This window comes from Corvus kubaryi, unplaced genomic scaffold, assembly GCF_017639235.1.
Source record: "Corvus kubaryi isolate FWS band 111438036 unplaced genomic scaffold, C.kubaryi_AGA036_p1.0 133, whole genome shotgun sequence".
Taxonomy (NCBI): Eukaryota; Metazoa; Chordata; class Aves; order Passeriformes; family Corvidae; genus Corvus; species Corvus kubaryi.
This window is the reverse complement of record NW_024580667.1, coordinates 31,072,063-31,088,801: the sequence shown is the minus strand read 5'-3', so window position 1 is coordinate 31,088,801 and position 16,739 is coordinate 31,072,063. Positions and strand designations below refer to the sequence as shown.

The 16,739-nt window shown below is 40.7% G+C and overlaps 1 protein-coding gene across 1 annotated transcript in view; it reads left to right on the top strand.

Moving 5' to 3' along the window:
* The first annotated feature begins 335 nt into the window (after window positions 1-335).
* The window catches only part of P2RY8 (P2Y receptor family member 8), a 34,558-nt gene continuing 18,154 nt past the window's right edge, over window positions 336-16,739 (top strand). Inside the window, exons 1-2 of the mRNA XM_042042072.1 lie at window positions 336-503; window positions 4,006-4,091. The gene's annotated coding sequence lies outside the window, so the exon portion shown is untranslated. The remainder of the gene's footprint in view (window positions 504-4,005; window positions 4,092-16,739) is intronic.

Below are 16,739 nucleotides of genomic sequence, written 5' to 3'. Positions count from 1 at the left end.
TCAAATGCTTGTCCAGGCTGCAATGGATGCCACTCCTTCAAATAACCTAGGTTTTTTACCTTGCTCTCGTGGGCACCACAACACTGAAATCATGTTGAGAATATTGCTCCATTGCTCTAAACCTCTTCTATAAATGAGAGTTGGGAGGTCAAGCCATTACTCAGTCATTTCTAAACTTCATTACATAAGCGTCACTCAACAGTAAAATGCACTTGGTCACAGTTATGCAGAAGACACTGCAGTTTTTCTCTTCCACTGAGGTTATCAGAGTCTCCTCTGGCCACCTGCATATTCTCAGTGTGAAACAGAAATCATGTGTAGGGCAGAGTTACCAAACTGCAGTGGAACTGTACTTGAAAGACTTCGAAGTGAGGAAGGAGTTAATCATTGCAAAATAGTCATTTCCTGAGCCCTCTGGTTGGATGAGTAAAAACTTTCAACTATTTCTATTTCTTCTGTGTCATTTAAGAGGCTTTCAAGGTGCACTGTACCTCTCAGACCAGGTAAGGAATACAGCTTTTCTCTTCTTCATTGTTTATTCGTAATAGTTTTTCAGAGGAGCCAGAGTCAGTACAAGACTGATTTTTCTCCCTCCTATTATTTACATCTGAAGGGAGAACAGAGTTCATTGCAGTCCAAGAAGTACATGTGTTTCTTTGTGCCGGATGACTGTGAGCTGTAGAAATAAAGGAAGAACTGTATGGCTTAATAATAGAGCAAAGATAATGAAGAAATTACTTTGCATATATTTAGAAGTCAGAATTATTACAGCAAATACTGCAGTAAAAGAGAAAGAAAACTCATCGCTAGTTTTAAGGAGTTCACTCTGCAAAAACCACTATCAAAAAAAGGAGTTCTCAGGTGCACAGTTTGCTTTAGTGAGGAGAGTAGTAAAAATCATAGTGTTTCTTCAACTCCGTTTTTAAAAAGAGGAAGAATGAGCTTCTATGTATTGGGGGACAGAAAAAAAATCAAACCCAGATAATTTTTGACCAGTTTGGGTTGTAAATCTGGACGTGATATCTATCTTTAGCTATTGCAGTCATGTACTATACTCATCCTGAGACTGCTCCGGAGGTTTGCAGCAGTCAAGCACACACAGAAGTGACTGTGGAACCATATCATAAAATGATATAATTTCATCAGGGTCTTTTGATGCATAAAAACTGAACTCAGACAGACAGGCACCAGAAGGAAGTCCTGTAACACAGTGCACTTTTGCATATGGCATTTGTTGCCTCTTAATAGACAGAGAGAGAGACTATTTGTGTGAAAAACTTTTGTTTAATAGTTCAGAAACAAGAATAAAATAGCCATCAGTGGGGCAGTTATCGTAATAATGTGCTGTCATTGGGCCACATAGAGAAAGGGAAATTGTATGTGGTATGCTGATCGCTGAGTGAAATCATACACTAATATGGCATTTGTGGGTTTTTTAAGACTCGGGTTTTTTGGCATTTGTGACTTTTTAAGTCTTTGCTTGTAATCAGTTTTAATATTTGGACATTGACTCCTTGAATGTTGGTGTAAACACTTTCTGGATTTTAAACATAGTTGTCAGAAGAATCTAGGTAGGACTTTTAACAGCATGGGTTTGATTCAGACACAAAATTTCCATCCACGTTGGGGCTTCATACCTAAATCACTTCCACCTTATTTGTGAGATTGCTGTTACAGCAGCAACTGGACCTCTGTAATGAATTTCATCCTCAACAGACTCAATGAGCCACTTGAAGTTTTGTCACTGCACCTACAGATGGAGAAGGAATTCAGATGAATCCCAGCTGGTGCCAGACTTGTGCCCTGGTTTTTGCAGCTCCCCAGCACAGGCAATCTGATCAAGAATCCTAGTCTTCCCCTGCAAACAGCTGTGTCAGTTTATACACAACCAGAGAGCATGTTACCATTCTGCTAGGGCAGAGGCTATGGCATGGGTAGAAGCATTTGCATCAGCCTTATGTCTTCTCAGTTTCAACATCAATGCCAAGCAATTTGCTGTTCCTTACAGGTCTGTGTGGCCTCAGTTGGTAAATACTTGCAGCCTATGCCATGGTTTGCTGGAGGAAAGCTGGCCAAAGTGTGCCTACCATCCTCCAGTCACATTTCTCAGTTACTTCATAGGCACGGCTCAAGGGAAAGTGCTCAGCAGCTTTGTGTGGGAAGAGCAAGGTGAACCCAGGCATCCCCTGTCACCAACCAGCATCTTACCCACTGCTTCTGCCTCCAGTTTTTAGCATCCCTTCAGGCACATTTATTGAAAATGTGTATTCATCTTCTGTCTTGCAGCGTGGGTTTGGGTTCAACTCAGATGCATCTGCCTGTGCAGATAATTTTGCTTTCACTGATGACTGTAAGTGCAGAAAAGGCCAGCTTAGGTAATTTAAAATGTTTGCTCTCGGTGCTCTCTTTCAGCATCAGTATCTTTGTTTGATGTGGGAAAAGGGTGCACTCCTTGTCTCTCTGTCGGAGGGCAGCAGGCGTTATGTGCAGCGGTTATGTGTAAGAGCACTGAAAACAAATACTAGAAAGGTCTTTCCTTGTATGGTAGGTTTGGTCTGCCACAGTAACTGCTGCGTTCTGGACAAGTGGCCAGAGGGAGAAACCCAGACACAACTCAGCCACAAACAAGTTATCTTGTGGTAGACTCCTCTTTCCTGCTCAAAAATAAAGACACACCAAAACTGTGTGCTGGTGTTTTGCACATGTATTGCCACTTAAAAACTTTACTTCACATTTGCATAGTTTCCAGATAAAAAGTTGTTTTGAAACAGAAGTTCAGGGGGCTTCACTGCTGACAACTAATGTTTGCAAAGCTTTCAGCTGGATAGAAGGGAGGTTTTCTTATCAGGCATATTTATTGACACTGTTCCCATGCTCTTCACAGAGTGCAGAAGGAGCTTGAAAATGTAGCTCTCCTCTGAAAAATGACATTACAGAAATGACATTACGGTCTGGATCTTGACTACCGCTTCCAGAATTCCTGGATGAAATGAGCTCTATTTATAATTAAATGTCTGTGGGATTGTTGTTTTGGCTTGATTATTCTTACTGCCAGCTCTCAAATGGGAAAGTCAAACTGGTGTTCCTCTTGGGCTTACTATTTATACACAGGAAACCTGAGAGGGACTCAGCCTGAGAGCTAAGGTTGTTATTTAAAATAGGTTTAAAGTGGGTAATATAGTCCAATTTTTTGCCTAAATTTAGATGCTAATCAATAAGAAATATCCCACAGGATTAATTTTCTACATCTTTGAATCTGGTAGTGTCAGTTTGATCCAGTCAATTTTCATACATTTCTGACTGGAAGCCTTCTGTCCTTATGGAAATTCTCCATTGGCAATCTTATTTTTCAGGGCTGATGAATATTTAACTGAAGTTAAATACTCAGAGAAAGAGGGAGAGAAATCTGTGTATGCTTCGTGCAACAGCTCAGTATTTCAATACTGGGTTTTAGCTCTCATTGATATCCTAACGCAGAGATTCTGCCTTTTTGTGCACAGAGTGATGAGGGTCCACGAGTTGTACAGGCTGGGGCCAGGGATTTGTAAGCTTGGTCATCAAGAGCTGCACAATTTTGTCACATTTTCACACTACTGCATGAGAAATTCAAGCTCAGCAGCTGGTGAATTGAAAATCCTCGCTCTCCCAACTGCTGACTAAGACTTGAAATAAGAACAGAAATTACACCTTGGTATGGTTGTGAAGAAGAAGCTAGGGCTATTTACTGTGAGATACACTGTACTTGATTCACAGCTGCAAAAATGAAAAGGGAAAATAGCAAACCAACAAGAAGTATGTACTCTTTTCTCTTCATCTTCAGATACCTGTATTCTGAAACTTTAGTAGTCCTGCACAGGTATGTTTTACAGCTAGTGAACCATATATTTAAGGCTATGAAAGAAAATGTTATCAGTGCTTGTCACTGAATTATCTTTAGATATGTTCTTTTTTTTTGTTTTGTTTTCTTTTGATTCTTAAAATATTTCTTTTTTTTCCTTTCTGCAGCTCTTACTCATAGAGGAAATCTGATCTGCTGCAGCACGGAAACATCAGCGGTGAGATGGCGAGACGAATTCCTTAGGGAACTGCCTGTAAGTCTGGTCAGCATTTAAGATGAAAAGTTTTGCATTTTCTTTGGCAGGATGTTGCATGCAGAGTTTAGCTGTATGAGGCAATTGCTGAGGCCATAAGGGAACATTCAGGAACACAAGCCTCTGCTTTGAGTAGGTGAATAAGCACAAAGGCAGAAATAATCTTGTTAAGACTTTGTCTTTCTCCCCTCGCCCGCTCCCCCTCCTCCCCTCTCTTCTAAAAAACATCACTGGTCTTTGAAACTTGCTAAATGATGCCCGATTGAAGTCCTGTTCTCCCAGAATCCTAGATACACAGTCTCGAAGTAGATGAGGACAGAAGGTGGTTGGTATTGGGACGGCAGTTGACAAGAGGAAGACAGACTTTGGGTTACATGCTGCTGATGATTAAAGTGGATTTGTAGAGGACAGCAAGGTGTGATTCTTTCAGCTCTTTCCCTCAAATACTCTGGAGAAACCCCTGAAATATCCAGATCTCAGAAACATAAATCTTGGAGGCAGCACGGGCGCGTCGGCACCCTCTAGTGGGCTACACAGAAAATGTTTTTACCCAGCAGTAACTTCCCACTTCATTCGCTGGGACCAGTCATATCCTGATCTTTAGCGTATTTGACACACCTGTAATAACTGTTCTCAGCCTCTGTAACATGATGGCTGCATCCAAACTTCTTTTTTGGAATGGTCTTTTCTCTGTCAAAACTCCTGAACTATACAAGAAGTTCATTGTGGCTCAGAGTTGTTTGAGGGAGCATTAATTGGTGAGAGATAAAACTGTGCCAGAACTGTAACAGCCCAAGCAATTGAATTTCATGGTCTGAGCATTGTTCTGACAGTGTTAAATTTACTAATATTGACATACTTTACCTGTAGTAAAGTCCCCCTTGTGCAGGTGGTATATTCCTCAGAGTCCTAAGTGTAAATATCACAGAATAATACTTCAGCACAAAAAAATCAATGAACAACCTGTTTAGTGGGAGACCATTTCCTGTCTCATTGTTCAGCTCTCATCTGCTTGCTGCTGGAGAACACATGCTGACTGAGACGCAGAGCTACAGGAAAAAGCAAAGCAGCCTTGTGATTTTAGTGACTGAGCGATGTTCTGGGAAATATGATTTTGCCACTGATTCTACCTGAAAGTAGATGCTGAGAAAAGCTTTTGTGATGCTGAGAAAAGGTCACCTTCTTAAGAAAAGGATACACGTGAACTGCCTGAAATGGAGCTAGGATGGAACTTCAGGTGTTCAGCTCCAAACAGGGAAAATTCTGTTGCAGCCTCTGACTGCTGGCGAGTTATAAGATAGTAGTTGCGTCTTATAACACAAGATAGCAGTACTTAAAGATACTTAGAGACAAATACAGAGAAGATATGCATTAGCAATTATAGAACAAAAGGATTTTTACAGGACTGAAAGAGCTGGTCTGGTGCCACTGAGGAGAATGCTTAAAGCACATCAGTAAAACTATGTTTCTTCTTTACAAATACAAGTGCTTGTTTTTCAAAAGGTCAAAGAGTAGGAAATAGTGTAACTCCTTCTATAGAGTATAGGAGAAAGAGCATGCACACTCAGCTCTGTCTTTGGAAAGTATTTAAAGGCTTATCCACCTCCTTCCTTGCTAGATAGTATGCTAGAACTATGGTCTGGGCTGAATTGCACCCAGCCAGTAGAAGCTGGAAGAGCAAGCAAAAGAGGACAAAAAAAGTCAGAAGCCTGAAATACCATTCAGGTAGAAGGCTAAAGATCTTGTCTCTAGTCTCGTCTTCAGAGACACTGTTTCACACTAATCACTGGGTAGCTCCAAAGGCCAAACTAAAGAGTAGATTCCAGGCCGTGTCCACTTACTTGATGGCTGCTTCTGTCACTAGGCTAGAGAATCTCTTACCCTCCTTCATGGTGTTTTCATCTTTCCCTGAGTTGTTGTACTGATAATTTTTTAGTGTGCATCTCTGATGTGAAAGATGGGCAGTACCCAGAAGCTTTGTGGTTAAAGCAATCTCCAGCTCAGATAAGAAGTCCCATGGAGACATCTTAAGGCATCTATTTCCTGAAATTAACCACTACTTTATCATTCAGACAGGGCAGAAAAGTGTTTTTCTTCTATCAACCACCTTAAAAGATTGTAGCAAATTAAATTTAGTCCCCAGAAAGAAAAGGCAACCAGGAATTTTAACAAAAGGAGCTCTGGCAAAGAGGTTCAAGGCTCAGGTCTCGTAGTTTCCCTGTGAGAGCGAGTAGGTTCTGTGAGACTATTTTTTCCTCAATTTTTCATGTTTTTAGGGCTCATCCTTTGTCTGCACTGGATGATCTATGTGTGTGGCGTGCGAAGAGTGCTGACTTCACACTGTTCCATATCATTTTGCTGACTAGTTCAGATCCCATTCTGAGACACCTAAGCCTTCACTGGTGTCTTCATCCTTCCACCCATGTGATGCTTATCTTACAGCACTTGAAATTCTGTTTCAGATCTAGCTTCAAGGAATTAAGCTTTCAGAAACAGGCACCAACTCTGAACTCCTAATTTTCAAATGCTTATGAAAAGATATCTGGATCTGACTTGCAGAGTATCGATTACTCACAAATCCAGGTATGGTCAATAGAAATGTGGCTTTGAAACACTAAAATTTTATTTAATGCCAAATGCTCTTAAAAATCACATCCTGGGTAACTCAGGGCCTCCATTCCTCATTTTCCTCTTCATAATATGGGGTTAAATAATCTTCATATTAGAAGACGGCTGCAAATAAGAAATTTACAGGTCTTCCTGAAGCACTTTGATGCTACAAAACTGGATGCCATAAAAATGCCACAAAATCAGTTGTTTTTTTAGTATTTAGGACAAGTTTGAACAGTGCATTGTACATAGGGAATAGTGTCATTCATTGAACAATCATGAGAAAAAAGTCTAAATTTTTCTGATAGGGTATTTTGCCTTTGGAAAATTGCTGGGAAGGCATTGGTTTCAACAGAGATCAAGTGGAAAAGGGCAGACTTAAACATGTCCATTTTCCAGCCTGTGTCTTGTAGAGTTTCTTGGCAGGTGGGCTGATTTCCTGTCTTCAGCTTGCTGACTTCCACCATTTCACTAGTAGGATCGTTCAGCTGAAAAGCAGCCAGGGGAACCTGCTGATGAAATTCTGGCTCCCAAGCTCTTCAGCTGTTTATTTGTTTAGGCTTCTAGAACAGTAACCTTCCTGAGATAAATGGGCATTGTGAGCATTTCAACATGGAAGGAAAAGACAAAACATTTTCATAAGGGACACCTTCCATTCCCCTCAATCACATGTCTCTGCAAGGCTGGTGATCTCAGTTACACAGTGTTTAAATCCTCAGTGCACTGATCCTCAGTGGCTGTTGGGGTCTTTAGAAATGCATAGTTACTCAAAAAGTTTGCAACCTATCCATGATTGCAGCTAACAGAAGTTGGCTGCTAGCATGTGAATGTGAGACTGAGTTTAACAGAAGCAAGATCAAGCCCTTAAGCCGGACTAAACTCTGCCTTGCACATTGCATACAACATCTTCTTATCAGTCCAATTTGTGACCTAAATCTGTATATCCCTGTCAAAGAAAATCACTGGAACCCACTCTTTCATGTGAAGATGTGTCTTCTTGGTCACAGATTTCTCCCATGGGGGATAAACATATCTTTAATGTCTCTAAGAGGATGAAGAATGAAGTTTCCTGTTACATGTCTGGCTTTTGCAACCTCAACAATTCTCAGCAGTGCAGATACATAATCTTAAAATCTGGTCTTGGTGGATAAAATGGCCTCACAAAATCATTACTGAGTTCTTTTATGGTTAAATGCATGTTAAATGTTTGACATTTAAAACCATATATACTTGGGAAAGTTATTTTTGAAAATGAAATGAAATGTTTTCCACCAACAGCTCTTCTCTGAGAAACTAACAGGACATGGCACATTTTTACATGTTATAGTAGGCTGATAGGTTTGTGCAACTCACATGTCTATTTCTGCTAAAGTTTCTGGGTTAAGTACAGAATTACCCCCCACGAGAGGGGCAGAGATCATAGCCAATATGGATATCAATAACATAAATGGTTGATTTGCCCTGGACTTGGAAATGGTTACCTTGGTTCTCAGCACCTCCCAGTTTTTGCTGCTGCAGTAATGCAAAAACCAACTGCAAACTCTCACAGCAGTGCCTGGAAATCACTTTGTTATACAAAAGTGATTTGTTATACATGTGGGAAACACCAGCATGTGGAAAGACTATTGCTATGCCAGTTAGCAGCAGGAGAGCAGAGGGAGAAATTGTATTACAGAAAAATCAGTTCCTTCGGTTGTGCAAATTCTTCTGACTGCCCTAACTTGTCTTTGGGACTACTGTAGTCATGAGTGTAGAAGGAAAAATAGGTGGTCAGAAACAGAACTATTTAGGCTGGAAAAGACCCTCAAGGTCATCGAGTCCAGCCCTTAACCCAGCACTGCCAAGTCTGCCACTAACCCATGTCCCCAAGTGCACCATCTATACATCTTTTAAATACCTCCAGGAATGGTGACTCCACCATTCCCCTGGGCAGCCTGTTCCAATGCCTGACAACCCTTTCAGTAAAGGAATTTTTCTATTATTCAATCTAAACCTCCCCTGGTGCAACTTGAGACCATTTCCTGTTTTCAGTTATTACTTGGGAGAAGAGATGGAGCCCCATCTGGGTCCTACCTCCTTTCAGGTGGCTGTAGAGAATGATAAAGTCCCCTCTTTTCTTCAGACTCAACAGCCTCAGCACCCTCAGCTGTTCTTAGTAAGACTTGTGCTCCAGACCCCTCACCAGCTCCATTGGTTTCTTCTCTGTACACTCTCCAGCACCTCAATGTCTTTCTTGCAGTAAGGGGCCCAAAACTGAAAATCTTTGCCATCTTCAAAAGGGCATGTGGTCACCTGGAGATTTGACTTCCTCAAGTTTGGAGTAAAAACCTCAGTGTTGCAGCTTGCCATTGCCAACCATTTTGTTGTTCACACTACCATGCTACAGGAGCTGTAAATGCTCCCCTGCCCCCACCTGCCACAGCAAAGTAAAAAATTTTACACCTTCTATATATGATCAGCCTAAACTTTTCTAGTAAATCTGAAGAAAATAAGTAGGGGCTTCTTCACAAAGAACAGGCCAGAAATTCAAAGCATGCCAGGTGTTAGAAATAAAAGCATGCTTATCTATTAAAGATGTTTTGGTGTCCACCTGTGGGCTCAAGAGAACTGAACGCTAAATGCTTTCACTTCCTTCAATGGAAGATAAATGTATGGTTCATTCATAAAATGGTCTGTCACATGTTGGGTCAAGCAGATTTGATGTAGGATTTGCAGACTGATATTTGTATCCACATGAAATACTTTGTCTTCTATTCTGGGCTGCACTTTCCTTGCTTTGACCCCAGACTGAAAAAAGGGATGGGTGAAAGGCATTTTCAATAGTTAGGATGAGATGGTGACACTGCCCCATAAGCAGAGACAACACCAACATGTGTGGATCCAGTGGCTCTGGGGACAGTAGAAAACACTAGTTTATTTTTTTACTATGACTTACAATGGATTAATAGATAATGAATATTGTCCTTACTGCTATTGCACACGTCTGCAAACTTCTCCTGAGTTATTATGGCCATTACACACATAAAACCATAGGCAGTTGCACTTATCAGGGAAAGAAACAGAAAAACATTAGGTGGAATTACAAATGTCTGAATTCCAGGCTTTTATCCAGTTGTCCAAATACTTTATGCAATGCTCAGAAACTTAGTTAATCTTGGGACTTTCACCCTTTATCAGCCAATTCACATTTATTGAGGGAGAGAGGAGAAGTACAGACTCATGTATATAGACCAAAGATCCTTTTCAAACAAAGCTGGACAACAGCTGGGCTCAGTAGTTCTTTGGATTGCATTTAAATTCTTGCTTCCATGTTAATGATAAAGTGAACAAGTGAAAGTGTTTGATACCTGTTCTGGCTGACAGCTACCCAGGACTGCCACATTCCCTTCTGGATTCTCCCATATCACATCCTTCCCCTAGAGATGAGGCTGGATGCTCACCCACAGACTTCATTTGTCTGATAAGAAAGTGTATTGAAATACCAGAGTCTTTCACTTCTAAGTCCAAACAGCCCACTCCTGTTTCTGTGAACAGCATTCATTGACTGACTCATAGAAAGAATTGCCTAGTCTAGCATCTCAGTGCAGATGGATATCTCCATTATCCCCACTGTGCTCCACAGAGCCCCAGCCCTCACCTTTCATTTCTGCAGCCCAATGTCATTGTGCCCTTTTACTTTCTTCTGGGAGAAAGACAACAGATTCAGGTTGAGCTTTCTGCGTGGACATTAATGTCTCAATGCTCATCTCCTCCTCCAGAGAAATGTGCTGTAGAGACTTGTGGGGGTTTATTTCCTTTTTTGAGATCTGAGCCCAAGCTTAAGTCTCTTGATGTGTAGCCATCAAAGGCACTGAAGACAATAAATAACTCACAGTAGTGCTGGTAAATAAACATCTTGCAGACTGTTGCTCACTGCCTTATTGTTTCATGCATAGTGTTAAATGGGATTATATAGAAGCAGAAAGTTAAGTTTGCAGCAATTAAACTTCTAAATAGCTCTGAACATTGAGATTAAATGTTTTCAATTTTATATATTTATTTTGTATTTATTTTATTCACATTTAGTTCACTTATTAAATTAACTAGTCCTAAACCATCCCTAATCTAAATCCTTTCCACAACCACCCACATTGGTGAGAAATTATGCCATAAATTTTGGCAAGGCCCTACATACAGACAGTTGCAAATTACAACACTTTTTTGAATATAGCTGCAAGGCATTGACTTAAGCATTAGGGGTTTTTTTATATGTTAGGGCTACAAAGATTGTATTGCTGCTGAATCACTACTGTTAATCGTGAAAAATGAAAAGAGTATTTCCCCAGTGGAGAAACAGCCAAATATGATACAACTTTTAAAAGCCAGCAGAGCATTCTCAGATCAGAATTACAGAGTATGTAAAGGTTCTTTGCAAATCAGTTCGTATTTATATTTTTTACACTGACAGTCCAGCTGTCCTTTGTGGCAAACCTCACAAAGGGTTTTAATGTGCCTGTTCTGTTTTATATACTTTTGACCCACTTGATCTCAAGTTAAATAACTAGATAAAAAAAATGGTTCTACCCTACACTGGAAGGGTTTAGAAACCAACCTCTCTTCTCCTTATTAGAAATAATCCCTTCAACTTCATGTTTCAGTCTGGGTGGGTGAGAAAACTGTGCTTGTTTTTTTTTTTGGCTAAAAAGTGTAGTGTTCCAATTGCTGAAGTTCTTGTTGCATTTTCCACTAGTTATGAACACCCACAACCCCAGGAAAAACAAAAAAAGCTGCCTAGTTTGGGGCTCCTCTTGTTGTTTATACACCATTTAAAATGTTATCAAGTCTTTCTTAACTCTTTTCTTTACTTAAAAGCAGATTGTTTCAACCACTACTTCCTTATTTCTCCTCCCTTCCTCTTAACTCTTTAATAGAGAATCTCTACTTGTGCTTTTCTTTTTCATGTACAGTCTATGAATAAGCAGATCTGTGCATCTTCCCAACCAACTGGGAGTATGAAAACCAAGCAAACTTTAGGGTAGATTTTCATCAGAACAGCAAGATAGAGTTGAAGAGTTGACAACAGTTTTCAAGGAGTGGGGGAGAGGCTCTTACCACTGAGAATCTTATAGTCTTCTCATTCATCCTTCTAACGAGTTTTCTTTTGACAGCCTGCATCACAGAAAGCATCGTATTGTCACCACACAACACTGAAAATGACCCGATCATCTGTTGCTTTCCTCAAACCCGGTCCTTCAGTGATGCACCCACATACCCACGGATAGGAGTTAATCATGCCAGCAGTGACAGGATGTCACAAGAGATAGCTGAGGTCTCGTGCTGGGACAAGAAAGTGTGTGTAAGCTCCTCCATGTACGTCCTGTGAGCCTCGTTCTGTTAAAAAAACATTGGATTGGTGCTACTCTGAGGCCAACCTGGGGTATGTCGTAGCTCCATGAGCACAGCTTTCATTCTCACTGGAGTCCTTTTCTCTGGTCTGGCTTCCTAGGTATTTCCCTGTGTAATTGCCCCCCTTGGCAGGAAAAAGTAGTCAGTGTAAGTACAGGATCTTTATACTGTTCTTCTCCCATTCCAGCCAGGAAGGGGAATATGTAAAGGGTCTTAGCAAGACATAGAGCAAGTAGATACTTATATCCCTGTAGGCGGAATCTCGTCACCACGACGCCATCCGCCTAAACAATCCAGGAAATCAGGAATGTTTATTCAACAAGAGCCCTACTTCACCCCTGATTGTTGGGGTGGGGGGAAAGATACATGAACTCTCAGCCAGGTGATTTGCAGTGAAGGCATCACACCCACCTGCCAAACTCACCCTCACACACTTCCACAAGTACCTTATATCTGCCTGGGAGAATGGTGCAAAAAATGTGGAGTTGGGCCAGGTAGCTCTTCTATGCTGAATGTCTTTCCTAGTCTGCTGGGACAAGATATCTGTTCTCAAGGAGTTTAGCAAGACATTTTATCTCCACGATCTCAAAGACTGACTGAGTGACAATACATTATGGAGACCTACCAGGGTTCTTGACCTAGAGAAAAGCAATTGGGACTGCTATAAAAGCAGTAAAGGCAAGTATTTTTATTTGACTGCCACTGGTTCTTACAACAGAGGATGAAGACCATCCATCCAGGGTGGGACTGTGCTCACCAACGAATGATTTAGCTAGGAGCACAGGAGATTCTTCTGCAAAAGGGGCATAAACCCAGAAGGCAGAGCAAAGCAATTGTGCATTTGTGACTCACATTATATGCCTAGCATCAGGCCTCTGCATGTTCATATGCCTGACCTACTTGCTGGGATCCACTCCAACCCTGCACTGAAGGAGAAAATCTTCATCACAGGTGGAATTTCCAATTTCTGACCTTTACGCTGCCACTGAAAAAGGCTTTAGGAGCCTAAATACTCTTTTGTTGTCATTAAGGGCTGAAATTCAAGACTGAGGTCTTCAGTTGCTCAGCTTTTGCTAAAGGTGCCATTATCAAAATTATGAACCCCAGTCACTAAATCCTCAGAAGCCCAGATATACTAATACCCAGCTCAGGCTAAAGGCCTGAAATAAACCACAGTTGTGGAGTGGGGGGAACTCTGTTCCTTGAGCTGCATCAGCTGGAGGACCCAGTACACCATAAATAGCCAAAACACTTATTGGAGACTTACTGGAGTACATCCTGCGTGGGATACAGCCAGAAGCAAGGCATCAATGCCATGTGCCCTTTAATCCTGTGGATACTTAGGGCACTCCCTTCAGACTATGGATGTTTAGCTGGCCTGATTGGAACCAAGCATTCTTGCAGAAATGCATTGACCATAATGTTATTTATCTACAACTTGTCTTTACTCTTGCCGCTGAATTTGTTTCAGTTTGCCTGGTACCGCTGGGATATAAATTCCATGGGTGAGAAAAACAAACTGTAGTGTTTGTTTAGCACTTGAGAGGAGAAGACATCCAAAATGCAGTTCCTACTTAAATGTAATTTATATATTTTAGAGGAAGTAACAAATAGAAAGTCTTATTGCTTGGTGAGACATGTAGATTGAAATCTCATCACTCTGAAGAGAGAAATAAATTCTAATCTCCCACATCCTCACTGTGTGATATTAAGGAAGTGGGAATAGTATTCTTGTTTCTCGTTTGGATACTTCTGGGTTTTATGAGATAAGATGGATGCAAACATCTCACTGCAGCAGAAATTTCAGTGGTAATACACGGTTGTATCTAGAGGTCTCCTTGAAACCCTCCACAAAGTGTCAAAAGCTGAAGCTTTCTCAGAGACTGAGGTGTTTCTGTCTAGCTTTCTTGCTGCTCAGTGTTCTGGTTTTCTGTATCTCATGGTAAAAGGCCTAATTGTGAGCTGACGAGGTGGGGACATCTCAGATGGGGCGATGGAGACTCCTGGGCAGGTAGAAACTTATGTTTCTACAACCTGAGGCAGAGTAGGTGTAGATGGTGGTGCACTGGGCTCTCTCTGTGGATTTACATTCTGTATTAACTCCTCTAGGTACTTGCTGCTCTCCTTTTTTTTTTTTTTTTTTTTTTTTTTTTTGGGTGATTGAGCAAATCTAACCACAATCTCTTTTTACATCCAGTTTCTAAAGAAAGTCTTTTACCCGGTTTTCAGCTGAACTGTGTCTTCACTGGTGACAAGAACGAGATATCAGAAATCCAGTATACAAAATAATACAGTGATTCTGTAATATGAGGTATTCAATCATTTGAGAACCAGAAAACCTTATTGTACCTTGCAGTTTGTGGGTATTTTTACTCTTGGGATATTATTACTTATTATAATTCATCAGAAAAAGGAATCCACTACCTCTAAAGAAAGACTTTTTAAAATTTTGATAATGAATTCAGGAAGTCTCATTATTTGGATAACATCAGTTAAAGTACAAGGAAGTGCTCAATTTCAAAAGCCACTTAAAATGTTCTCCATATAACTCTTGTAGTATTTCCAAAGACACTAACATTCCTTGAACCATCAGCAGCAAGGTAACTGAGTTGTGCAAAAATATTAGTATTATTTAAAGAAAAAATTATATCAGAGCTGGAAAGTGACTTTTCAGAAGGCATTGAGCAAGTGAAAGAGAGAGCACTGCAATTGAAGATGTTCTGCTTATCATCCTCAAGAACACACCTACAGTCTTGTCAACTCTTGTCAATCCAGTCAACCCTCAGAAGCGACCTGATTCTTAATGATCTATCTCTTGTAATTGCAAGGTGGCTTTTTCACAAAGAGATACAAAGAAGTCATTAACATTTTCATCTCCTTATTGACATGACTCTCTGCAGGAGTGATAATGAGGAATCTCTTTGTGACTGTTGTCTTCGGTCCACTTCATCCCAGCAGTTTAGAAGTGCCCTTGGAGTGCCAGATCCTTTTACACAGGCATGTTCAATAAGGTGGCTCCTTACTCTGATCTAGAAAGTCATATTGCTTTGGATGCAGTGCCATTGTGGGGAGGCCACTGACATACTGGTCAAAGTATTGTTGCTACGTTCTCATTGACAGTTTTTGCAGCAGGAGACAAGTTTGCATTTGCTTTTGTTTTTGCAGAAGGGTGCAGGGAAACTAGTCAGGAATGCCACTACTATGGACTGACTCCTAAAATATTTGGATGTCTAATTCCTTTTGAGGGCTTAAGCCAAAATTAGCATATTTTCCAAATATTGTTTTGCATCAGGTGTGTAAAGAAAGGAGAAAAAAACCAGCAAAACCTACTATTAATACAAATGGCAATGGCAATGAGTTGGCATGTGATGCAGCCTAAAAAAAGGAGACTACTATAAGCACATGTTCAGACTAAAATGCACTGTCTTGTGATTAGTATGACCATTTCAAAATATTTCCTGTTGTGATTGTATAACCTTTAAAAAGAAAGAGTAGGTTTGAGCTGGTGAATTGCTAGGTGTCTTCTCTTTCTACTGGTCTTGGTGAAAAAAAAGGGATAGATTTATTTTGCATTAAAGAAACAGGTAAACAAAACTAAATGAAAAGCCTTGAGGGTTTTGTGTAGGTTAGTTTACATCATGCTGTAACAGAATGCTCTAAAAACTATCAGCCCACGCAGTACAAACACAAGTAACTTTTACATGTAATTTGTAGTACATCTTAGAAGCATCTAAAGAGATGGTGTGGGAGTGGAGGGAGGGCTGAACTGAGGAAACTGCTTTTGAAAGTTGTTTTTTTGTGTGTGCAATTTTTTTTAAAGAGTTTCAGAGAATTGAAAGAGGAACCTACACTGAGCAGCTAGGCCTAACTTGTAAAAAACTTTCCCCACATCATGTGGTGAAACATCTTTTATCACTGCACTCTTATCTTTAGTATGTTGGCACTATGGTTTGTTCACCTGCATGGATAGATGGATGGGGCTAGAAGGGATTGTGTGAATTTATTTTGCCTTTCCAGACTTTTATGAAAATGTAATGTACAACCTTTATTAAACCACAATCCTCAAGAAAATTGATTTATTTTAAATCTTAAAACTCTCCTTTCCTTTTCTTTCTTTCTCTCTCTCTGTATATTTGTATGATGATAAGACAATGTAAGACAGAGAAATACACAGAGAAGAAGAAAGGAAACTAAATTTGCTCTCCTGAAATGTACATTGCCTTTAGGTTTTTATAAAAGTCTTTCTGAGATGTTAAAATTAAAAGGACTCGGGCCTGTTTCCTTCAGTTCCCTGAAAGAGCTTCAAAACACTGGCATTTTCCATCATTTGCTTGCCAAACCACATTAAACCTCACCGCAGGCTGTAGTGCTCAGTGACTGTCACAAGCACGGGTGACTTCATCTCACATGCCCCACCAGGCCTCTCCACTGCTAAGCTGATGCCACACGCAGATGCTGGCTGGACACCATGTGCACGTGCAGAAAGTGTGCCCAGATTCCAGGGCATTTCAGCAGGGCTGGGGAGGGCATAGTCTCGGCAGCTCTTGGTGGGAAAACCCCGAGATGGCTCCAAGCCCCTGATCTTCTCATGAGCAAGCACAACCAATGAGTCCCGAAACAGAGCTGGGAACTAAGCAATAGTGAAAAATAGAT